We start from the raw sequence: 26,776 nt of genomic DNA, 5'->3' as shown, positions 1-26,776 counted from the left end.
GTGGAAGTGAGGCATGGATCTCAGTGGGCTAGCACTATTAAATCGGCATTCGTCCGGACTAGTACAAGCAACCACACACACAAACGTGCATGCACGTCGCTACATAAGAGCAATAATCTTGAACGCGACGTTAAACCACATTTTACTTCACCTCACTCATATCTCAACCATTTCACAATAAAACTGTCACTTTCCATTATCGTGAGATTTTACAATTCCTACGACATCATTAGCATGGAAAAAATAAACACTGAAATATATGCATTTGTTGAATAAGCTCCACCCTTTTCCTGATCATGAGTGAGTGAATAGTGTTTATACGTATTATGATATGATAGTCCGATTATAGAGCGCATACCTACAATGAATGTTCGAAGCGCTGCATTAAAATTACCCCGATCACTGGATTAGTGTGCACTCGATTTTTCATTCTCGGCTGCATGGGTAGTTTATAATAAAAACTGTTTGTGAGATAGAAGGTTCACAGTAACATTACAACCTCATCCTACCGGGTATTACCCAGTCACCTTTGGGTGGAGCAGAGGCATACTTCGAACAAAGGAGACATCACATGTGCTGCATTTGCTTCACTGTGGGGAAGCATTAAGAAAGATGCCGAACACAATTACCCATCCAAGCACTTTCCGCGACCAGCTGTTTTTTTTAACTTCGCCTGATTTGTGACTTCTGCGCTGTCCACAGGACCACCTGCTACTACATAAATCATGGAGCTTATTGTGAAATTATGCGGGTCTTAACTGTTTTAATATAGGTCTCTTTTTTTGTATATACGTTTAAACCTTTAGGTTCTAGGCAAATACATTTTAAACAACTTAGTTGTCTTATTAGATTATGCCATTTGCTTAATGTTATTGGGATGTGACGCATATTCCAGCTGTGGACCGGGAATCTAATCCAAAAATTCAACACCAAAGAATAAATTCGATTATCTGCCGAAACTGATTAAATTGGGCGTAAAAGGCAAGACAGTTATCCCTGCACGATGACACCCGGATCGAACCCTTGAAATATCTGCTAATTCTTTTCATAAATCATTCTCCAATAACTCTAATTAATACTTATGACCGAAATTGAGGAAATATAAGAAAAGTAATATGATAATCAGTTGTGCCTATGTATGTAGCCGAGTTTTTAAACTGGAAAAAAATAAGATCAATGTGTTGTCGTTGCGTACCTGGTATGCAAGCGTGACATTTCGAGAGCGAGGTCCGCATATTTGCCTTGTTTTTCTTGAATCTTGTCATTCACATAACTGTCAAAATGGACAGTAAATTCAATGATCTAAATTATTGTTACCCAACAAACGCATGATACACTTAGAAATCTTGGTAGAAGAGCATGCTCGATTGTATCTCAAAACGTGGAAACCAAAGAATAAAGGGATACTTGACCATTGAAAATTTGAGGTCATCCCTCTTGTCTTGTCTTGTGGAGAGTTTGTATAACTCTGAATCTTTATGCATAGATCTAAACATGAAACAAATAAAACAGTTTCAATGGTTTCATTTATTCGTAGTTAAGGTGGGAGGGAGTTGGTTACTTGACCATTATTGAATGATATCAGATGAGAAGAAGAAATGTTAATGCTTCTACGAGAGAGTGTCCTCAATCGTCTTAAAATTACAATATTACTGATATGATCGAAAACTACACAGGCAATTATGACACTGTCCAAAATAGGATTATTTTCATTTTCATATACGTGGATTTAGATTTTAGAATCATTTAAATGTCAATGAACGCCTTTTCGTGCTCCGGAGAAACCTCTGTGACCTTCCGAGGTGGAATATTTTTCAATTCTTTTTTTTAAATAATCGCAAAGGTGTATAATTATGATTATCGTTATTTTCAAGCTTTGGTTACATTTGGGAAACCAGTGTAAAAAGGAAAATGTTTGGCTTTCTGTCATTATGTAAACGTAAATGTAAACGATGCTACTAATGCTATGGTTCTACATTCCAACAAGATACATATTATTTAGACAGGTATCAATCCATTGTACAGTGAGCAAAGAAGTGATTCCTCGATCGATATTCTTGAACAAACATTCGATAGTTTGACTTTCAAACTTTGGTAACATTTGAGAACTATTATACTACCGACAACGTATAAGGGAACTAAGGATTTGAATGTGGCTGTTGTTAAGGTGTTAAGGATGTGACCCTAACAGTGAGTGGGTGAGTTAAAGTTGAACGTCACATCGGCAATATTTCAACCATATCGTGACGATGGGTGACACTAACAGATTACCATAGGCGGCAAAGATTGGGGTGGGCAAGGCAACACCAGGGGCGGGATGCGCGGCAATACTGTTACACCCGGTTTTCATACGAATCAAGCTTTTGCTGCTGATTCAAAGACGGCAGAAAACGTTGTTGGCGTGTGTGTGGCAGTATCAAACATAACAAGCGACTGATTTAGTAATTATCCCTCGCCCAACAAAGTTGGCGGGGGATTTAGAAACGGGCTCCGTCCGTCCGTCCGTACGTACATTGTACCTACGTACGTACGTCCGTCCGTCACGTTTCATTTCCGGAGCATAACTCAGAAACCGTTCAATATTTTTTCATGGAACTTTACAGGTCTGTCAAGTACATGCTGAACATTCTTTTTTTACAATTTCCATGACAAGTTCCACCTCGGTTAAAAAAGGTTAGGGTTTGTTTAGATTGAATTATGTCATACATTCTGCAACAGAGGCGGGGGATATAGCAACGTTAGTGGATAACTCTTGTTGTGAATGTGACCGGCCAACAATACATGGAGTCGAAATTTCGCGTGATGTCGTTGTTCCATTTGCTAGAATTATCGGCAGAAGTGTTGAACTGCAAGATGACAATGCCAGTCCACATCGTGCCCAGGGGGTCATTGATTATCTCCGACAAGAAGGCATACGGACATTGGACTGGCCCGTTGGGTCCCCTTACATGTCCCCGATAGAGCATCTGTGCGATGTTCTCGGGCGAAGAGTGTACGCCAGTGCACCCGCCAACGTGGCCCATCTTGGGGGAGCTCAGGCTGAATGGCAGGCAATACCTCCGGCAACCATACGCAAGTTAATTAACAGTAATCAGGATGTCGTGCATGTATCATCCGACTTGGTGGACACTCCAGTTACTGATCTTCACGTTCGCAAATAATTTTACAGACAATTATCGTCATGGCGCTTTCAGTGTCATTTCATCACTTGCCTTATTTTTTTGTCAATAGTACATATACATCAATTTTTTAAGCTTTCTTGTGGCGTTCATGTCTGACATCTAGCAAGTACTTTAATAAAACAATCCATCAAAGTAATGTCTTTTAATGTGCATATTAGATAATGACCTTCACGCTCGGAATATTTTATCGTTATGACAACTTCATTATCATTTCATCAGTTCCCTTATTTTTTGTCCGTAGTATATATTCAGCAATATTTTAAGCTTTCTTGTGGCTTTCATGTTTGTCATCTAGCAAGCCCATTAATAAAACAATCCATCATGGTAATATCATTTAATCTTTTTAGCAATTCCTTTGAAACAGGTGCGTTTGAACAGGTGGTGCATAAACATAGTGAATAATACTGCCGACACGTAGTCTTACCCGATACCTTTCAGGGTTTGTGTGGAAGAATATGAGTTTGAAATCCTGATTAATACAGTAAATTAGTGTAGTATTCTATATCTCACTATATCAAACAAATACTATTTTCTTTAATTTTCGCAAAGTGGTGCGCAAGTGGGTGTGTAAATGAGTGTAAAGATGAAAACCTTACGTCTCTATTTGATTTGTTTCCAGGTTGTATCCAATTCTTGGACCAGATCTCAGCTCACCAGTGCCCTCAACTACCAGACCCCTCTCCTCCACCGACACAGGGGCGCAACCCACGGTGAACAGGTTGCCCAATTTAGTCGCCTCATACGACCAGCAATGGGGTGCTGAGGACACATTCTACCCCGGGTCCACACGAGGGAAGAGCTATTAGCGTTTTCCAGCACTCACCACGGGTTGGTTGCTCTTCACGAGTGCCAAAAGAACCGTGAAGTCACATGTTCGATAACATGTACATGTGACGTGAAAGCAGACACGTTACATTTGCGTGTGAATGTAACTGATGAAGATGGTGGGGTTTAACGTCGCTTTCAAGATAATTGCACTTTCATGCGCGCGCGCGCGCGTGTGTGTGTGTGTGTTTGTGAAAGAGAGAGGGAGAAAGAGAGAGTGTGAGTGAGTGAGTGGGGTTTAACGTCGCTCTCAAGATAATTGCACTTTTATGCGCGCGCGCGCGTGTTTGTGAAAGAGAGAGGGAGAAAGAGAGAGTGTGAGTGAGTGAGTTGGGGTTTACGCCGCTTTAAACAGTATTCACGTTATATCACGGCGTTTCAGCTTAATGTGGAAGGAAAGCCCGAATTCATGCAGGTCTCAGACGTTTACCACTTCGGTGAAACCAACGAGCACGAGAGAGATTGCCATTACATATGATAATGCGTTTCCGTTTCATTAAAATGGGAATTTGATTGCCGGGCAAAAGGATGTATGCACTTGAAAATTGAACTTGACCAAAATATTACACACGTTATCAAAACGTTACTAGGGTGAAATACTGCAAACGTAAGGTTAAATATTCAACTATGATGCCCTTGTCAAATATATCGTCATCACATAACTATTTCTTGATGTTAATCTTAAGTCACTATCAAACATGAGTGCATACTATCTTCAGCCCTAGGTTTATATTGTTCACAAAACCACATAGTCTGTCTACCAAACACTGGAGGAAAAAGTTGAAAAGGAGTCCAACTCTAGTCTAGAATGATTTGGCAAGTCTAGATTACCTCAGCTCAAGGGTCTGACCTGATGTGGGAGATCCTCTGGCTTAACTAATGCCAGCTGTGGGAGCTCCCAATTACACAATACACTGACTTGATGCTTTATGAAGACGGAGGAGTCCCTGCTTCAAACATTCACAGATATATTTGCAATGGAATCTACGTGAGGTATAAAAGGCAATTCTGTCTGCACTTTTCAGGTGTGATAGTAAGCAGATCCGTACGAATCAGAAAAGAATTATTGTGTTGTACTTCAAAGGAAAAGATGTGCTATTTTGTTTCACGAACTGGAAGTGGAAAGTCACTAACATTTGAAATTGCATCAGTTTTATACAAAGGGCTAGAAAGCACATGAAAACAACAGTCTTAGTGCCAAATTGGGGAGAGGAGGGATAGCAAGAAGGAGGTGACAGGGAGTGGTCAGAAATATGCCGTCTAAGTAGCAGTGGCAAGTAAACTGATTGCAGAAATTCCAACAATTTGTTCAGACCTTTGCACATTTGGTTAGTCCCTCAAAGAAAGGATTTTTCACGTCTACGTTGGGATATTATTATTTAATAGACATTAACTTTTAAATAAGATAACTTTATTTCTGGAACTTAATGACTCTCTACACATCACTATTATAAGATAAATATTGCAGTTGTGGGATGTTGGTTTTGTGTGAATGTATTATATCCCTGCGTGCCTTGATTTCATTGATCATATGTCATGGTTTAAACACAAGGTGTCCCGCTAGTATTGTCAAGGTACACTTACACAGACGGGACACTTATTATGAGGGAAGTTTGGGGATAACCTGGAATACCAAGGTCTTGTGATGACTGTATAGAACGCTGAGAAATGAGAATATCGATATTTTACAAACTACGCCAGAGAAATCATTTTTCGTGAAAATATGTGCAGGGCCACTTATTTAAAGGCCTTCGATATGCATACACCACAGGTGCCACTGTTGGGCAGGACATACAGTTATATTAAGGTTACTTTGAGTTTAGAAAATTTAAAATCAATCTTGGTGTGATAAACATAACTTTTCAAAATGTTATGTCACTTAATAATACTGAAATGAGTGTCAACCAAGCGAAGTGCCATATCAAATCGGCCCAGACTCAGTTTTTCAAAGACATGCTATCGATATCTGAACGACCACTGCATCGAGTTTATGTGCAGTGTGTTGAGAGGATCAGCAACCCTGTGGGGTCCTTCGCGTGGATGAAGTCGGCTGGCCAGAAAAGTGAAACAGAAGACTTTCTGTTTGCTTCTCAGGACCAGTTACTTCCCACTCGAAACCGTCAATGTGTGATTTTGCATCAAATGTAAGTATGAAAAGTAGATTATGCAAAGGGTTTTATGAGACTGTCCAACACATTGTTAGTGGATGCCCAGCTTTGGCACAAACACAGTATCTTAAGCGACATGATGGTGTCATGGTTTCATTACTGTCTTCGCCATGCTTGTGATTTTGACACAGAGGTCCATCCATGATACGACTCTGAATATGTATAGGGCGTCATGGAAAATGATTAATACAAAATTCTTTGGAATAAGCCCATATAGACGTATCCAACAAGCATGATTTTGTCCTTTTTTATAAATCCAATGGAATCATTTTTATCATTGAATTTTCTGCCCCTTTTGACACTTACATCAATGACGAGATGGAGGAAAAACAAGGCAAATATGCGGACCTCGCTTTCGAAATGTCACACTTGCATGCAAAGTAAGCAACGACAACACATTGATCTTAATTTTTTCAAGTTTAAAAATTCGGCTACTTACATTGGTATCACTGATTTTATATTTCTTTACTGCTCTTTTCGGTCATAAGTCATGATTACAATTATCGGAGAATGAATAAGGAAAAGAATTAGCAGTTTTTTCAATGGTTCGATCCCGGCGTCATCGCAGATTTTCTGAGATCACTGTCTTGAGCTATACGCCTAATTTAATCAGTTTCGGCAGATAATCGAGGTTATTCGCTGGTGTTGATATTTTGGATTAGATTCCCGGTCACAGCTGGTGTATGCGTCACACCCCAGTAGAATTAAGCAAATGGATTAATCTTTGAGCTCATAAGGCAACTAAGTTGTGTAAAATGTATTTGTCTGGAATCTTAAGGTTTACACGTATGTAAAGAGACCTATATTTAAACGTTTAAGACCCGTATCGTTTCACAATAAGCTGCCATGATTTATGTAGTAGCAGATGGTCCTGTGCACAACGCAGAGGTCACAAATCAGGCGAAGTTAAAAAACGCTGCTCGCAGAGCGTCCTCGGATGGATGATCGTATTCGGCATTATGGCCTCGTAGAGTTTCTAATGCTTCGTTGCTGACCAACAACGAATATAGCACTTGTGGTGTCTCCTATGTTCGATGTGCCCCTCTGCTCCGCCCAGCAGTGAATGGGTACCCGGTAGGATGAGATGTGACTGTGAACCTTCTGTCTCTTAAGTGTTTTTTATTATATACTACCCAGGTAGCCATGTAGCTATGCACTTTATAACCGGACTATCATATCATGATATAAATCTATTCACTCACTCATGAGTAGGAACTGTAAAATCTCAGGACAGTGGAAAGTGACACTTTTATTGTTATATGGTTGTAATTTTAGTGAGGTGAGGTGAAATGGGGTTTAACGTCGCGTTCAAGATTATTGCGCTTATGTAGCAACGTGCAAGCACAAGTGAGTGTGTGGTTGCTTTTACTAGTCCGGAAAAATGCCGATTTTTGCTAGCCCACTGAGATACCATGCCTCACATGAATACGCCATTCAGACACAGAATCCGGACACAGAGCCGACCAGGACTTGTTTCAGGGCCTTGTATGGACACCAGGCAGGTTAACAACAAGTCCCATTTTTTAACGTCTTTTGGTATGACGCTGTCGAGTATCGATACCCGGACCCTCCGTTCTCCGGGCAGACGTTCTACCACTAGACCGCGGAGGCGGTCGGTTTTAATATGAAACAAAACTGTTCCGTGCCATTCATACAAATACTGAAATCTATTTGGTTGAATATTTCATGGAATGTAAACTAGCTTGGTGAACACAGGGTATGCTTTCGTATTCCTTTGGTGTTGCTAATTGGACGAAACAAGAAAAGCACGCTATTGACACCCCTATACGAAGAATCATGTCAGACAATAGATCCCACCACCCTCGCACTTCCCTCAAGCTTATATTTACCAATTATAATGGGAGGGTGTGGTTTGATTAACGTGGAGGTTCTTCATATTAGATTTATATTGTGCACTGTCGCACACATTTTTTGTCTGATGATCTTCTTGTGAAGCATGTCAAGATAAAAAGGCATTTCACAGTTTTCTTTGACGAGCCAAGGATGTTGGACATAATCTCATAATCTCAGCCCAGTTTATGGAGTTTATGTGCAGTCTTTCGAGATCCGGCAGAATCCTTCGGTTGGATGAAGTTTGCTGGTCTGAAAAATGAAACAGAAGGCTTTATGTTTGCTGCTGAGGACCAGTCACTTTCCTCACAAAGCCGTCAATGTTTGATTATGCAATGAATTTAATGAGACTGTCCAACATATTGTCAGTGGTGTTTTTGCCCGGGACTTTAGAATCTAATTCTCATTTTAATGAAACGAACACGCATGATCACAGGCAGTAAATGTGCGTGGTGCTTGGTGTAGCCTTCAGTGCTATTATCTACATTATGCTTGTAAACGATATTATTTACTTGAACAGTGGGGTGGCTTAGTGGTTAAAGCGTCTGCCAGTCGTGAAGATAAGAAGGTTATAATTGGTCTTCAGCAACCCTGCTTGTCGTGCGAGGCGACTAACGGGATCGTTTGGCCAGGCTCATTGTTGACTCGCTACTTGAACTGTTTCTCTGTTTGGGGTGTCCCTGAACAAGTGAGGATATTTCTATTTACAAACCAAACATTCTCCACAGTCAATTTCATTTAGGTTTTCTAATGATTGTTTCATCTTGATTAAATATGATGAGCAAGATTACCGTCAGATATTTAATAAAGTATCTCAAACTATTGTAGATGGTTAGTACAAGCATGTAAAAGCATGTTCGGAATAAGTTTCTTGTACGTTCGACTGCACACATTCCAGTACTTAAGCTACGCATGAATGAGATTATAGTGTACTTTACTGTCGGACTATTCATTTGTTGAAAAGCAAATACATTTCTCTAACAGGAAATTGTTGAATGTTATGTATTGTATGTGGGAAAGATATCTAATGTTACTAGCCTTATAGCGAAGAGATCCGCATGGTATTATGTTTCCGGTGGACATTTTAGTCCTGATACAGTTTTACACCACTATTTTTGAGTGTTCTTTTTGTGTAGTCTGACATCTCGAGATGTTTTGTTGCACTTATAGATAGGTTTTCTTCTTTTGTATTTTATATTCATCTTATTAAAATAAATTAGTTTGTAAACTGCACCTTGAATACTGTTTCGTTCTGTTAATGAAGGTGCATGTATGACTGATTCGTTTTGGTACACCCCAAAACTGATCTTACAGCTGATGAGCTAGTTTACATATAAGTTACATGGGAACAATGTGTGAAGCCCATTTCTGTGTGCCCCGCCGTGATATTGCTTGAATACTGCTAAAAGAGGCGTAAAACCTCACTCACTCAATTATATATCTAACGACTAATGTTGACACATTTATCTGAAATATATTATATAGTGGTGTACCTATAAGACGTCAACGCCAGAGAAAAACAAAGCTCCGAAACAGTCGTAGGCCTATGTTAAAGTATGAGAGTCACGATCGTCTACACTACGACTGCTTTTGTAGAACAGATTCCTTTTTGCGGAAAAGGCAAAATTGTAGGACTGGATCACTGAAAATGTTTCCAAATTTAAAAAAATGTTATTTTTATCTTACAATGTTTAGGCAGTAGGGAAGCTTTCTGGTTAATGCGTTCGCCCGTCACGCCGAAGACCCGGGTTCGATTCCCCGTTTTATGCAGTGTGATTAACTATATACCCTTTGATGACATACTAATTTAGTATTAACGTACTGATAGCTTTGTACACAGATATACACATAAATAAGTAACAACGCCTAGCGTCCATTGTACGATTCTGACTATACAGTGATGCTACCCGGTGTTAGCTTAAAATGTAAGCGTATCCTGGTTCATGTCACAAATACATTCAAGGGCAATTTCGCCTGAAAATACACGGGAACATATTATTACCAAACTGCAGTCCAACTAGGGAATTGCATCGGACATCATATTTGTCACTGATGCGTACAATTTTAGAAAAGTCCTCCACATGTCAACCATTAAACATTTTGTAAGCTTTACTTAAGTCACGAACGTTTTAGCCCTGATCAAAAAGCTTTTGAGCAAGAGTCGTTGGGCGATAATTGAAATCGTTGTAGAAAGAGCATGCTCGATTATTTTTGTAAACGCCAAAGGCTGGAGCTGCTGGAATATTGCTCGAAAATAAAGTGTAGGGGACTTGTAATACAGTCCTGTGGAGAGTGTAGTGCCACTGTGAATCTTTATACATAGATCTAGATATTAAACAGATAAGACGCTTTCATTGGTCTCATGTATTTCTGGTTCCGGTATGTAAAACTGTGGAAGGGAATTAGCCATTTCGCCTTTATTAAACAATATCAGATCATCGATATACCTGCAACGTTAGTTAAACATTTTGGCCAAATTGACTTGTTTTGATTTTGGCAATCCGAGCAGAAATTGGCATTTGTATGCATAAAGAAACAGACTAGCCAGAGGGGGAGCACAATTTGTTCCAATGGGGATGACTACTTTTTCCTGAAACGCCTTATCACCAAATTCTACAGAGATATGGATGAGTATGTCCAGCATTTCACATAATTATTGTTTTCTCAGTGAACTTCAACTGACATTTGTTTTTATTTTGCACAAATTCTGAATACAGAAGGTAAATACTTCTATGGTCACCAAGTTTAGTGAATATGAAAACATCAAGGCCAGATAATAATCAGTTACCTGAAATAGTAAAATATCTGCACCCCCATACTTGAAAGGGATATTGCTTCAGGGTGAAAACATCGGAGGTGGTTGAACGACAATATGGTGATTAAAATGTAACATCAGATAACAATGGTGGTGGTTTCATATTCTCAGAGGGTTGTTTTGTCAGATCACAGTCGTTTTTCCGAGCTCATTTTGTCAGTGATTTCATTCTAGTACTTGTTTCACTGAAAAACATCTGGGGGTGCTTATCTTTTTTCCAGGTGAAAATATTGACACAGAAGATGTTGAGAAGATTAATCAGAGCGGGATTTGTCTGGGCGTGGTTAACGTACCACCTGCAAGAACTATACTTTCTACATTGATTGGGTGGAGGAAATAGCCTAGCCTATCAGTGATGTTCAAACGTAAAGTCCAATGACGACCCTCCACGACCCTATCGAAAAGAGTATATAAGGCATTGATACCTCTAAAGTTTCGTCTGTTTTCGGAAATAAGACGTTTTTTTATCCCTAGAATACTAAACAGCTATGAGATATATCCTCTTGGTTGTGGTTGTCCTTGTGGTGCTGGTAGACCAGGCCAATGGTAACTGTCCCCCATGTTCCGAAACCACATGTGTGAGGCCTAAGCGTACGGAATGCAGAAAAAGAAACTTCGTAAAAGACACCTGTGGATGCTGTGATGTTTGTGGAACTAGATTCAGGCGACCTTGTTCTGCAATGACACCAAAGTAAGTCCTTCACATATGATCCATTAAACGTTATAGAATAGGTACCTTTCTGTCCTTCTGTTAGACTATATCATGAGCGTGTGTTTATGAATCACAATCAAACAATGATTCGGTGTTCGGGAGACATGAGCGTATCCTGCGCCTCCGGTTGCACCCGTCACATGCAAAGGCAAGGAAATTTTCACATGAAAAAAAAACATGGGAATATATTGTACAAGTTGAATTAGGGAATTGTATTGGATATCATTTTTGTCGCTGATGCGTCAAATTTTGAAATGTCCTCCACGTGTGTACCATAAAACGTTTTGAAAGCTTTACTGAGCCTTGAATGTTGTTACCCTCATAAAAAAATTCCATGGTGGTCTTAGAAATCTTGGTAGAAAGAGCATGCTTAATTGTATCTCAGCGGCGGTCGGGTAGCCTTGTGGTTAAAGCGTTTGCTCGTCACGCCGAAGACCCGGGTTCGATTCCTGACATGTGTATATTGTGTGAAGCCTATGTCTGGTGTCCCCCGCCGTGATATTGCGGGAATATTGCTAAAAGCGGCTTAAAACCAAACTCACTTACTTACTCAATTGTATCTCAAAAGTTGTAAAATGTAGACACCAAAGTTTGGAGCTGCTGGACTGAAGGATACTTGACTATTGGAAAGTTGAAGTCATCCTTCTTGTCATGTCTTGTAGAGAGTTTTTGACACTCTGAACCTTTTTCATAGACCTAAATATGAAATATATGAAGCAGTTTCACTTTTTTCCTATATATCTAGTTCAGGGTAAATCAGTGGAAGGCAATTGTCTACTAAACCATTATTGAACGATATCAGATCAGAAGAAGTAGGCCTGCTAAAGCTATAATGCCTGTGTGTCCTTAATCGTATTGCAATGACTAAACTACCAATATGCTGTGCTGCAAAGAAAACATTGCAACCTTTTTTCATATGATCGAAAACTGCACATGCACTGTTCAAACAGGTTTATTTTCTTTTTCTTATACTATTGTTATACGTTTACAATCTTTTTAATACCAGTGAATGCCTTTTCCCACTGCGGAGAAACTTCTGTGCACTGCAAAGGTGCAATATTTTTCAATTCCTTTTTCAAAACATCGGAAAGGGGAATGATTATGATTATCGTCATTTGCAAGCTATGGTTTCATTTGAGAAACCAGTCCAAATAGGAAAATGTTCGGCTTTCTGCTATTGTCGTGCGGGCGAAATATAAGCGATAATGTTATTGTCATACATTCCATCAAGAAACATATTATGCAGACAGATAAATATTTTTCAGACAATCCAGTGTACAGGTGCTCAAAGAAGCGATTTCTCGTTCAGTTCGATTGTTTCACTTTTCAAACTTTGGTTACATGAGACCCTGGCGTGGCAGGCCTGAAAAACGAGACCCAGACAACAGTAATACATTACAGTAATAGCATTTCGCAATGATTCAAATTTTGTCCTGTTACCTACAGAGAATTCGGTACAATATGAGGAGGGCGAATTTCCATATCTGCAGTCAAAACCGACTCTGTGCAACCCGCTTTAATGCAAGGCGTGCTGTGAAGGGTGTGACCCTAACAGCTTACCCAAGGCGTCAAAGATTTGGGTGGGTCAGGCAACACCAGGGACGGGATGTGCGCCAATTGCGTTATACCTTATTTACAGAAGAATCAAAATTTTGCCACTGATTCACATATGACAGAAAACGTTGTTGGCAACGAAGCGGCGAGCAGCAAGAATTCTCGAGCATGATCGGTATGGGAGCGGTAGTGTCATGGTGTGGGGCAGTGATTTGGTTGTTGTGAATGGACATGTAACAGGCCAACAATATATGAAGACGAAATATTGCATCGTTGTACCATTGGCTAGAATTATCGGCAGGAACTGCAAGATGACAACGCTAGAGCACATCGTTCCCAGGTCGTTACCGATTATCTCCGACGAGAAGGCATAAATACACTAGACTGGCCCGCTTAGTCCACTGACATGTCCCAAAATAGAGCATCTGAGGTGTGTTCTTGGGCGGAGGGCATGCCAGATACCCAGCACCTAATATGGTCCACCTTGGCAATATCCTATGCAGACTGACTGGTGGGCCTCAAGTAAATCAACAGAATGCCATGAAGATGGCGTGCACATATCGTCCAGCATGGTGAACACTTTAGATAATGACCTTCACGCTCGAAATAATTTATCGTCATGACCACTTCATTATCATTTCATCAGTTCCCTTACTTTTTGTCCGTAGTATATATTCAGCAATATTTTAAGCTTTCTTGTGGCTTTCATGTCTGACATCTAGCAAGCCCTTTAATAAAACAATCCATTAAGGTAATGTCATTTAATCTTTTTTATCAATTCCTTTGAAACAGGTGCGCAAGGAACAGGTGGTGCATAAACATAGTGAATAATACCATGGCGGAGGCCAAGAGACACGTAGTCTTACCCGATACCTTTCAGGGTGTGTGTGGAAGAATAAGAGTCTGAAAACCTGATTAATACAGTAAGTTAGTGTAACATTTTACATCTACATTAATGTCTTACTGCATCAAAGTGCATACTACTCTTTTATTTTCTCAAATGGGTGTGCAAATGAATGTTGAGATGAAAACCTAATGTCTCTATTTGATTTATTTCCAGGTTCTATCAAGATCTTGGACCAGATCTCAGCTCACCACGTAAACAACACACTGTATTTATACTAAAATAAGATTAAAATATAACTGAATCCAACCGTCTTGAATTGTGTTTTTCTTGTGTCACCAGTATCCGATGGACCCAAAAATACGAAACCTTCCCTTTTAATTCATATTTTTTCCTTAGACGGAAATTAAAAAGGGATATTCTTCAATGCTGGTTGTCTTATGCAGTAGGACTTCTGAAAATATAGGTATTAACTTGGGACGTGAGTGCTGACACCCTGGTCAAATAACTTTCAGCAAGAGTCATATGAAGCTCTTTGAAAACTTCGTGGAAAGAGCATTCTCGATTGTGTATGCGTCATACTACCAGAGTATTAAGAAAATGACATAATCTTTGAAAGAGAGTCAATAAGACTAATAGGTAGTATTACGGTGATTGGTCTGGAACCTGTAGTTGTTCATTTATATACTACATAGAGACCTATAATAGAATTAAAGACCTGACTCACTTCACAAGAAGCTGCCGTGGTTTGTGTATGTAGTGACAGGTGGTCCTGTGCACAGTGCACATGCCACAAATCAGGCGTTGGTCCTTGGATGGGTGAACGTGTTCGGCAACTTTGCAACTGTAAGATTCTAATCCTTCGTTTCTGCTCCACACTGAAACACGTGTATCATATGTTGTGCTTCCTTTGCTCGAAATATGCCTCTGGGCCAACCAGCAATGAATGGGTACCCGGTGGGATTAGAAGGTAAAGTCACTGTAAACTATTTGGCGCCCAACAGGCAGTTTTAATTATTCACTGAGCTGAGAATGCAATACTGATACACTGACCGGGGTAATTATAATGTATCGCTTCGAACATTTATTGGACTTTGCTCTTTATTAGCGAAATATTATGTGATATAACAAAACACTATTCACCCACCCATGATCGGGCAAAGGGTGGATTTAAGTGGCGCGATAGTGGTATATTTAGGTATACTATCGTGTGTTTGTTCCCCATTTATCAAATACAAAGATACAGACGTATACTCTGCCTAACATGGAGATATATTAATATTGAAACGGTCAAAACTTTTCTTGTGTGTTCTAATGTAACATTTAGAAAGGTGTAGCCAGTAACAGCTATTAACAGTATCAAGCCTTACGTGGCCGTGTTCTTAAAACGTACTAGTTTGTTGTTGTTTTCTGTACTGATACGACACCTAAGTAATATTAATCAATAAGAAATTGATAAACAAATATTTACATTAATACATTACATGACATTTACATTTCATTACACTAATATGTCTATTTATGACACACAAAAGATCATTCTCCCCAAAAGTCCTTATATTAAATAACTCATTTGTATCAGTTACGCAGTGCTACCTGAATATACTGATTGTGCTTGAATTCTAGTTTCACTCCAAATATCGTCCTCGGTTCATCTTACGCATACATACGAAGAACCTGCGTTTTTCTACAAAATATTCCGTAAATTCAGCGTATATATCCAATTGCTTTGGATTCTTGGAACACAATGTTCAATGTTTAATTAGAATTCAAAATGTGTCTTTTTTTACTGCTTTAAGTCTATGTTGGCGGCTTAGTATCTGAAAGTGGCGACGTAGAAAAACTAGATGTCTTGGTGAACAATATGACATATGGTATATACAGTTTTAAAAGATCATGTCATTCTCATTATCCCGGTAGGTCAAAGGCATGCCACCATGTGAGCTGCCGGCCTAAACTCCTACATACATATATTTAAAATATGTTAAGCAGAAGATTCAATTTGTTTTCCTGTAACAAATTATTTCGCATTTCATCTTGCCATTCTAAGAGTGAACATGCTGGCTCATGTTCACTCTTAGAATGGCAAGATGAAATGTGAAATAATTATAGTAAGTTACCGATTTGGATTGTATAATGAATACTGATGAAGTCGATGCGTCTGCTGCAAATATAGCAGATCCCATAGCAGAGCTATGTTAAATTAATATACCAAATAAGACCAAATGATGCTCCATGGACGAACGGCCACGTTAGGAAACTTATGCGTGAGACAACTAGTATTCATTGAAAGGCTAAACGTCGTAACTTATCACCCACTTGTGGAAAAATAAAGACGAAGCAGGAATCTTGTTATACGTGAAATAAGGAGGCGTACATCGGCATGTACAGAAAATCAGGATAATATTAAAATATCGTGTGGTTGAAAAACATGGTGGCGCTTTGTAAAGACCCATATGGAACAAACTAAAAAGAGAGAGTCATGCTTCCCAGATGTAGAGCAGAATGATATTGTGTATGGAGATGATATTGATAAAGCTAATGTATCAAATAACTATTTTGTTGGCATGGCAAATGTTGATAATTCTGGTGATGAACTAGCGGTTAACGATGAATTGATTAAGGTTGACCATTGTCTTCAAGTTAAACAACCAGAAGAATCCGAAGTAAGAGATATATTATTGTCCCTGGATATTTCCAAAGCAACAGGACCGGATGATATTTATAATCGTATTTTAAAGTTCTTAGCTACGAAATTATCCAAACTATTATGTAATCTATTTGACGATTCACTTTTGCATTCGAAATTTCCTGAAATATGGAAATGTTCTTCTATCGTTCCAATACATACGAAAAACGATGTTCATGATTGCTCAAGTTATTGACCAGTTGCCCTTACGAGCTGCTTGTCCAGGGTATTGTAAAATGTGTTGATATACATGTTTTCAATTTTTTGTCTCGATAATGGCTTAATATCATCATTACAATCAGGATTTAAGTTGGGAGATTCTACTGTGTTTGTTTGTTGTTTAACGCCACACTCAGCATTATTCCAGCTATATGACGGTGGTCTAAATAATCGAGTCTGGACTAGACAATCCAGTGATTGACATCATGAGCATCGATCCACGCAATTGTGATCAAAGACATGCACCAACCAAGTCAGCGAGCCTGACCACCCGATCCCGTTAGTCGCCTCTTACGACAAGCAGAGTCGTTTTTTACAGCAAGTGTGGGTTGCTGAAGACCTATTCTACCCTGGATCTTCACGGGTTCTACTGTGTACCTGTTAACTCACTTATAAGATTTTATTGCAAAATCATTGGATAATGGTAAGGAGATTAGAGCTGTATTTTGCGGTATTAGCAAGCCTTATATAGAATCTGGCATAAGGGTATCTTTACATAAGTTTTATGTAAATAGAATATGAGGACCACTCTCAGATTGATTTGAAAGTTATCTAGCCAACAGAAAGCAATATACTGTAGTTAATTATGTCTATACATACAATGCTGAATCTGTACTTACAGGCGTTCCCCAAGGTTCAGTGTTTGGGCCATTTTGATTTTTAATTTTTATGAATGATATAGTTGAAGATATACAATGTAATATCTAATTATTTGCTGATGATGCTTCTTTGTTAAGTATGTGTTTAGATATAGAAATGATATCACAATGGGCTTTAGTTTGGAAAGTGTAGTTTAGTCCTAACATAGAAGAATCAATCTTATTTAGCAGGAAGAAATCCATAACCCCTATATCCGATCTGTTTATGGATGGCACTAAACTACCGATTCTTATAAACACCTTGGACTTACTTTGCAAAGTGACGGTCAGTGGCAGTTGTATACAAGTATTTATGAAATTATGACCAAAGTAAGCCAAATGGTCAATTGCTAAAGAAGTTTAGGATATCGTTTGAATACAAACAGCATAGAGACTTGGTATTACTCTTGTATGTTACTAATATTCTATTTCTGTGACTACATCTGGAATATTTGTACTAATGTCCAAGAACTGCTATCAGAAAAATGCAATTAGATGCCTTAAGAACCATATGTGGTTCTGTTAGAGGAGTGAATCATAGTAAAATATATAATGAAACGAGTTCTATTGCACAAATTGATCACCGGCAAAACCACAAAATGGGTGTATTTCACAAAATGTTCCATAATAAAACGCCCAAGTATTTATCCAGTTTATTTTCTTTTAACATTTCTGCCACGTATGGAACATGATCATCCAACATACTTCAAGTACCCGGAAAACACTATTTGCGTATGTGCATGGAAACATATTAGACATATAGTCGTTGCATAATTGGAATATGTTGGACGACACTTTCAGAAGTACTGAATCTTAAACACAATTTAAAAAGAATTACACAAATATATTACTAGCAATGTGCATCCTTTATTTCAATGTTATGGAACTAGAAAATAACAAATCATACACTGTAGAATGAGACTTAATTGCGGTGACCTAACTGGTTAGGAGTTTGATCGTTTCTCCATTACAAGGGATCAATATATCAATATTTCAGTGTCAAAACAGTTAAGGACCTTTTAAGCAATGTTAATTCACGTTTAATTATTAACTTCTTAAAAGATGTAGAACTAATTCTCAAATTTTGATGTAACAGGTTATGTAATGTAATTCGGTAGTGCATGATTATTAACTGAGATTGTTCGTGGCTTTGCCCTCAGCTCGACGGGGTTTAAAGTAGCGTAAATTTATTGTCCCCCTGACAGGGAATGTAAGACCACCTCTTTCAAAGTATATTTATATCTACCTCTATTTAAACTCCAGAATATTTGTTCTGGTTAAACTTGCAACAATCGCCAGTAACTTGGGCCATGGTGCAAATCCTGTTGGTGACCTTAACCTTGTTTCTGGGGATCTATAGGCCCTTTTTTATACCGTGTCGTTCCCCAATAATCAGATATTTGTCATGTCCTACAACTAGTTTAAAGTCAGTCTGTGATATATTGCAAGACAGTTTTTTATAAATATTGTACAACTTGTTGAAGTCACATTATGGCTGAAGTATTGCCCACGTGACTTTAATTACACTCACACTTATCCCCGGAGTGCCCAAGAAAATATCTAAAGTGACACGTCAGTAAAATAGAATATTTGGGGATGCCAACTTTTTATCTAAATGTCTTACCCCTACATTAACATAGATGTTATCAATGAGATAATGAGTCGAGCAAAGAGGGTTTTCGGTGATCCTGGCACAGTCAGGCTGGTTAGGCTCATCATCAGATCAGGGCCCTTGCCCCCTCTACACGCAGCCCAGACAGCGAATTTCACTTTTCGGAGAATGTGAAGACTCCCCAACACTGCAGCCTTCTGCATTACCCATCCTGGTAGCAAACTCGGGTACTCTCCCAATGTCAGTCAACAGATTGGGAGGTACCAAACCTAAGACACCGAGAACAATGGGGAGTCGGACAACTTGGTACTTGGGATTCAAGCGTGACATTTCGAAAGCGAGGTCATGTTTTTCCTCAATCTTGTCAATCATATTAGTGTCAAAGGGGACAGAAAATTCAATGATATAAATGATTTCATTGGATTTATCAAAAAGGACAAGATCAGGTTTGTTGTCCTTGATACGTCTGATGCTGTAAATGGGCCTATTCACCAAGTTCAAGGTCATCCATGTAAAGGATAATTAAAGGATTATTATTATTACTATTATTATTATTATTATTATTATTATTATTAAGGATATTACCACGTGAAGAGACAGGTTAGATTTGGTCCTCAGCAACCCATGCCTGTCGTAAGAGGCGACTAACGAAATCTGATGTTAAGGTTCGCTGACTTGGTTGATTCATGCCAACGAATCCCAATCGCGTAGATCGATGGTCATTATGTCAATGACTGGATTGCCTGGTCCAGACTCGATCATTTACACACCGCCGCAATATAGTGGTGAGTACGGCATGAAACTACACACACCTTAATATGATCATTAGTAGTAGTTTTGAAAAATTGTGTCTGGCCCGATTTGATAAAAATAATGATGTTTCAGGCTTCTTATGTTATGGACTAGGATCTGATAGCTTGAGTAACGCTTATATATTATTCTGGAAGGCCGTCGATACATCATGAGTAGCATGCGTACAGGCATTTTATTATTAAAACTTCATGCTTTGAAAGGACAAATATGACAGCAAGGATAACATAGTCCTTATTGGTTTCTCTGCCCGTGCGCAGTTCAAGTCATACCTACCGAATGTACCAACCAAGCAAGACTAGTTGCTTCTTGCTCCTCCAAACCCATCGCCTTTTATGACGCAGCAATCGATGACGCGTTCGCAGAGACTGTCAAAAACTCCAAAAACAGTTAATCCATTTCAATCTGGTGCCATGAGTGAATAATTGTAAGTGAACGGTGTAAGTTACTTTGTTTCTTATCTCATCTATTTGTGTTACTGACGCTTTTCTTTCATGTGGCAGAGATACCAGGGTGATTTCCCAAATACAGTAAACTGCGGTTATAACGAACTCGAAGGCACCCATTATTTTGTTTGTTATAAGCGTTTCAACTTCAGGTTTTCGCAAATGGCCGGGACCAAACACAGGAATGTGTTATATCCGTCACTTCGTTATAAGCGTGTTCGTCATAAATGTAGTTTACTGTACAGACAATTAAACTGACAAGATTCGCCATGTCATGGACATCACCAGCAGATTTGCAATTGACCCAACACTTATATCAGTCGTATAATTCCTTTTACTGAAATGCCATAGGCCCTTGGTATTCAGAACATGTAAATTGTGGTGGATGATGTACATGCATGTTAATTATGTTGTGTTCTGTTTATCACTGTATGGTGGACAAACATCGATAAGTTGCGTAGTATAAAGAATGTGTCTATAAATTAGTGTTGCATATTGTCACACGGTGGGATTAACAAGAAGTACTGCTAGATATATTTCCAAAGGACAGTATCGTTTTTTGGGAAAAACACTACAGCTGATGGTTTCTGTAACTTCTGTGCTTTAAACGTGGCATACATTTCCCAAGCGACCTTTAACGTTTTTAATGAAAACAGATCAATCTGGAGGGCCTTCTTCGTTTCATATATCCCACTGCTTTAGGCAAGTGATTTGTAAACAGATATGGTTATGGTAGACATTCAAAGGAGGTGAGGTGAGGTGAAATTGGTTTGAACGTCGCGTCCAAGATCATTGCACTTATATAGCGACGTGTATGCACGTGTGTGTGTGGCTGCTTGTCCGGACTGATGCTGATTTATAGAGCTAGCACACTGAGATACCATGCCACTGTTTAACATGAATACCCCACTCACACAAAGAATACTGATTCCGAGCCGAGCCGACCAGTCCTCTTAATGACGAGCAACAGGCAGGGTAACAAAAAGTACCATCGTTTAACGTCTTTGGATGTGACGCGGCCGGGGATCGAACCCCGGACCTTTCGCTCTCCGGGCGGACGCTCTATCTCTAGACCACGGAGGCGGTACATTTAAAGGTATATACAAAATATGACACATCGTTTGTCAACTTGATGAGCGATTATCTTGGTTATGAGTTTTCACAACTTCTTAATTACTCACTGGGACTTTGCGTGGCGGATACTATAGAGAGAGCATGACATTCTTACCCTTTTCCCGAACACCTGGTGTCCTCACTGACTTCAGTGATCAATTCATACCATTTCTTTCCACCATGTATTGTCATATGGAATCCATATTTCGTCAGAGTGAGTGAGTGAATGAGATTGGTTTAACGCCGTTTTAACAGTATTCCAGTCATTTCACGGCGTGTCAGCTTAATGTGATGCAGTTCTCAGACGGTTACCACTTCGGTGAAACCCACGAGCAAGGGTATGGTGCTGACAAACCTTGAAACATAATCGGGGCGAACCGGGATTCGAACCCACAATCATAGGTTTCTGGCGAGCCTGAGGGACGCAACTCTGCACAGCGAATCGCGGCGCCTTAGACGACTGGGCCATATTTCGTCAGACATTCAACACAAGCAAGAAAGACAAAGGAACTCTTGAGAGATTTTGAAATAGTTTACTGAATAGTTTTGCTCAACATTTAATTTGTAGTGTGTTGTTTACAAGCGAGGTAAACCCTTCATGTTGGCCAACAACTGGATACAACCTGAAAACAATGCAAAATATGTTTTATATGATATATATAAATAGATATATCTTTCCTTACTTTGACACAGCTTCAGCAGAGGGGTCTTAAAATGATCTCTTTATACACATTTGAGAAATGTATGCAGAATGAAACAAACTTGTGGTTGGAAATACGTGTAGTTTGTCGAATGCTTTGTGGCTTTCAGGACTTACTCTAAGATTTAGGTCCTTCCTTTCTTTCGATTTTAATTCTTCCACACACGCCCTCGAATCGATCACTCCAGACTAAGTTCTTCTTGGCCTCGGCGGAATCCCCATCTATCTTGATACACCACAAGTCCTTTGTGCATCTGTTTATAAAGGACATTATCATGATAAATTGTTTACTTAAATCACCGCTTACATGACAAACACGAAAGCTGCAAAAAGGTATATACTATCGCTTAAAATATAAGTTCTCACGTGTAAACAAGGTTTGAAAGTGAAATCATATTTGAAGTTATAAACACAAAGAAAAATGTTACGCACACCCCTATTTCTGAACCATGACTAATGGCAGAAATCATGGCATGGGATGACTGACCAGAGGAGCTGGGCAATACCAATGTCATCGGATATCACAAACATTTGACAACAAATAAAGAAGATATTGGTGAGTTGTGATTGAAATTTACTGACAAAAACATCATGGTAACACAGGTACCTCAAAAAGTATGGCGCTGCAGTATTAATTAAACGAGTTACGTTTGCTGCTTCATGTGAAAATGTTCCTTTAAGTCTCTATTTGACATGACACGTGAAACATATCAGCAGCGGGTATAACCGCCACGTGCCCGGATGAAGCATTCCACCCTACGTCTCAGGCCTCTGGTCAGACGATGGATCTGTTGATGGGTCAACAACAACCACTCCTGATGCAATGCTGCTTCCAATTGGCGTAAACCATGTACAGGAGGATCACGTGCCTGTATGCGCCGCCCCAGAATATCCCAAACATGTTCAAGGGAGTTCAAACCTGGGCTCATTGCTGGCCAGTGTAAAGTCGATATTGCATTGGCCCTCATGTCATGAGGTCTGGCATTGTCATCCATGTACTGAGGTCGTGTAACAAGAGGGTGATTTTGCCAATCCGAACGTACATTCTTACTCGTGTGCCTAAAGAAACAGATCAGCAAGGAGGGAAGCACAACTTGTGTCCATGGAAATGCCTTCTTCTTGCCGACGTGTCATATTGCCACATTTCACAAATATATTACCTATAAGGAAGTCCGTCATTTCACAACTGATTAAAGTCAGATCTCAGAGCTCGCTACTTCTACACAAATATCTGAGGACATCACATTACAGGCCACGTCTGAAAGACCTTTGGAGAACTTTGACAACCAATAAAAGGACCAACAAGAAGCCGACATTAGCCAATCATAAAATCAGATTTCTCGAGCTTAACGGCATTAATTTCAAACTGGCAACTTCCATTCCAGTCAACGCTCTGAAAAATATTTTGACCTCGTTCTCGATTCAAAATTTTAAACTAACCAACCAAGCAAATTCTTGACTGTCTAAGAGATGGCCAAGTTTGTAAGGAAGCACTTTTCACGGGCATAGGAAAGTCTCGTTCGTTTGGAATGTTTATCCCACTGAAGCGAGACATAGGCGATGATTTTTACGGAATCATTCGTACGGACCGTAACTGTCGTTCGGAGAACCGCGTGTTTATCTATTCGAGGTGAAGAACGTACATTGGTTTCAGTCACCTTCGTATTTCAACAATATACTATAAAATACTAACGCCACTTACCTAAAATGGTGATCCAAACATTGGTAAGAAAAGCTATGGAAAGAGCTGATAATTATCATTCTTTACCAAATAATTATTCCTGTATCTCTGTAAATCTTATGTAAAGAACTTACTTTGGTTTCAGTCCAGAGCAAGGTTGCCCGAATTTAGTGGGACATACATCACAGCAATTGCAGAGGTCTTTTACGTAGTTCTTTCTTCTGCATCCCCTGGGCGCCGCACATTTCGTTTGGGCACATGGAATACAGGAGAGACCATTCCCCTGGTCTACAAGCACCACAAGGACAACCACAACCAAGAGGATATATCTCATATCTATCTGTTTCTTATTCTACTGACGAAACTTTTTAGTTCTAAACATTACTTATATACTGCTTTCGGTATAGACACAGTGGGATGGGTGGGGTCGGGGAGGTGTCTAGGCGAGGCTATGTCCACCACACAATCAATGTATGCAATACAGTTATTGCAGGTGGTACGTAAACCACGCCCATACATTCAAACACATTTCCCTCTGTTAAAACACCTTCTCAGTCAATATCCACGTATGCATAAACATTTTAGCGTGACAAAACTCATACTTCCTCACAATGACATGAGCAGCTGTGTGATTGCAATTCACGTGGACATATGCATGTGACGGAAAATCGTTGGGTATTATATAGTGCCTGTGTACTATCTAACACAAAGTTGTTGCTTCAAATCTGGTCATTAACAATGCACCACTATTATCTCTGATTTTAAACTTAAGATGTGTGCATATGTCTCGGGTGTTGGTCGTTTTGAATTGGCAGTATGTCCAAAACCTCACAATATTACTAGAACATATTGGCCAGGCATAGTAAAAAAGAACAGATTCTTTTCCAATGTTGATTGTTGTAAAATAAACTACTCAAAGTTTGCTAAGGACTAAGTTTTGATCCAATAAATGATGTTTGAAATATCCTGGTATGCACTATGTATCGTTGTATTTGCATCCGACTGACCCGTCATCGCAGACTGGCACTTTTAGACAGACCAGGACCGCGCTCCAGTACTTATCACTGATGAATCAAAGATACTGTCTACACTTCACGGGTCGTCGTGCCCTAGTGTGCTGTAGACAAGATTTCAGGATTCCAACGTAGCCAAAAATAACCGCTGTGGAGGGGGTTCAATCATGATTTGGGATGGAAGTATAGCGGGGCACGATGACAGGTGTACGTCTTAGGGATGAAACTCTGGATGTGTACATGAGACCGTATGCTGGTGCAATCGGACCGGACTTCACCTTTATGGACGACAAGGGACGACCTCATCGTGCCAGGGTCGTTGATGCCTATGGCAGGAGACCATTGTCTGCATGGAGTGGCCAGTCCGGTCACAAGACTCGGTAATACTCTTACTAAAGAGTGGTACAATCTTCCCTTGGCATCCACCCAGACACTTATTGGGCGCATCAGACGATGATGCCAGGCTGTGATCGTACACCACATGGATCACATGCGCGAGAGTGTTGTTTGGGACAATGAATTTGTTTTAGTGATTTTGTGACGTTTCAGTTTTGATCCAATCTCCGCAAAATCAGATCTGCTGCCGCTAAACAAAGATCTGAGTACATCCCATTACGGGTCACGTCAGAACGATCTTTCGCGAACTTTGACCGACCACTGAAATTCCTAAGAAGAAGTCAACATCAGCCAATAACAAAGCAGCTTTCTCGGGCTTTACGGTACTCGTTTCAACCTTGCGACTTCCATTTCAGACTACGCTGGAAATATATGTTGACACAGTTCTCGATTAAAATTTTGAAAACTGAACAAACGAACATTCCGGAATGTCTAATATATAGTTGCGATTAGATGGCAGTGCTTCCCACGTACTGTGCAATGCCTCCTCCGTTCAAATGTTTATCCTACGGAAGCGAGAGATAGACGATAATTCAGACGGAATCAGTCGTACGGGCCGTAACTGTCGTTCGGAATACACCGTGATAACATTTTCGAGGTTGCATGATTATAAAACACATTCCGACTGTCACTTTCATGATCTGGTAAGCGACGCTTTGATTGCTTGGAAGAAAGGTCGTTCTGACATGACCCGTAATGGGATGTCCTCAGATCTTTGTTTAGCGATAGCGAGAACTAAGATCTGAATTTATTAAGATTGGTTTTGATCAGATACTCTCCTTATAACCGACCTATTTATTGGTCACATGTTGTTTGTTGGTATTCTCCACACACACACACACGCCGTGAGAGCAGGATGAAATAGTTTAGAGTCGAATATTTTGGCTATTTGAAACTGTCTGGTACTTAAGGCCCCTTTAGTTTCACTCGCTACATTTGTTCAGTAATGATTCAAAAGCCGACTCACCCTTGTGGCGCCACTAGCCATGCCTATACCGTCCTCGTTCCTTACTGTGATCCACATCATCCTTCGTGTTGTTCCCCCCGTCACTGTTATGTCAAAGTCGCCCAACGAATTATTACATACCACGTCATTGATTCACGATACTCGTGTATTCGGCGTCTAACGCCTCATTCCTCACCAAAAGGTATCGAATATGGAATGGGAAAAGTGAGCCAACGGGCATCACAAGATGTCATGCCTACCATGTAACCTTTTTAAGTGTCCGTAACCTTGGCGACCCTTTTCCTTCATTGCTTAGGCATAACTTTAATTAAATATTTATTACGTACCTCACAGTCGGTTAGCTGTCGGGCTAACAATCCGGTCGCGAGTTCGCATCCGACGGATTCTTGCGGCAGACGTCGTTCTAATGAGAAGGTGTCGTGCCTATTCCGAAGGCGCCGAATAAACTTTTTCTTCTCCTTATTTTACTTCGTAGTGTTTGAAACCCATTATTGTTGTTGCGTCGTTAAGATATGGTTAATATACTGATGCAACTCTCTCT

At 39.7% G+C, this 26,776-nt stretch overlaps 2 long non-coding RNA genes across 2 annotated transcripts; one reads left to right on the top strand and one right to left on the bottom strand.

Moving 5' to 3' along the window:
• Positions 1-11,282: 11,282 nt before the first annotated feature.
• Positions 11,283-14,260, top strand: LOC124136988. The gene is made up of 3 exons (XR_006861462.1): positions 11,283-11,532; positions 13,900-14,030; positions 14,168-14,260. It is a non-coding gene; the product is annotated as an uncharacterized LOC124136988 (long non-coding RNA).
• Positions 14,261-21,996: 7,736 nt separating this feature from the next.
• LOC124136981 lies at positions 21,997-24,228 on the bottom strand. The gene is made up of 3 exons (XR_006861461.2): positions 23,994-24,228; positions 22,296-22,432; positions 21,997-22,101 (listed from the first exon to the last, which is right to left on the bottom strand). It is a non-coding gene; the product is annotated as an uncharacterized LOC124136981 (long non-coding RNA).
• Between the last annotated feature and the right edge of the window lie 2,548 nt (positions 24,229-26,776).

The sequence above is a fragment of the Haliotis rufescens genome, unplaced genomic scaffold (genome assembly GCF_023055435.1).
Source record: "Haliotis rufescens isolate VD_foot unplaced genomic scaffold, xgHalRufe1.0.p SCAF_16, whole genome shotgun sequence".
NCBI classification, from domain to species: Eukaryota; Metazoa; Mollusca; class Gastropoda; order Lepetellida; family Haliotidae; genus Haliotis; species Haliotis rufescens.
Note: the sequence above shows the minus strand (reverse complement) of the source record. Positions and strands in the feature narration are given on the sequence as shown.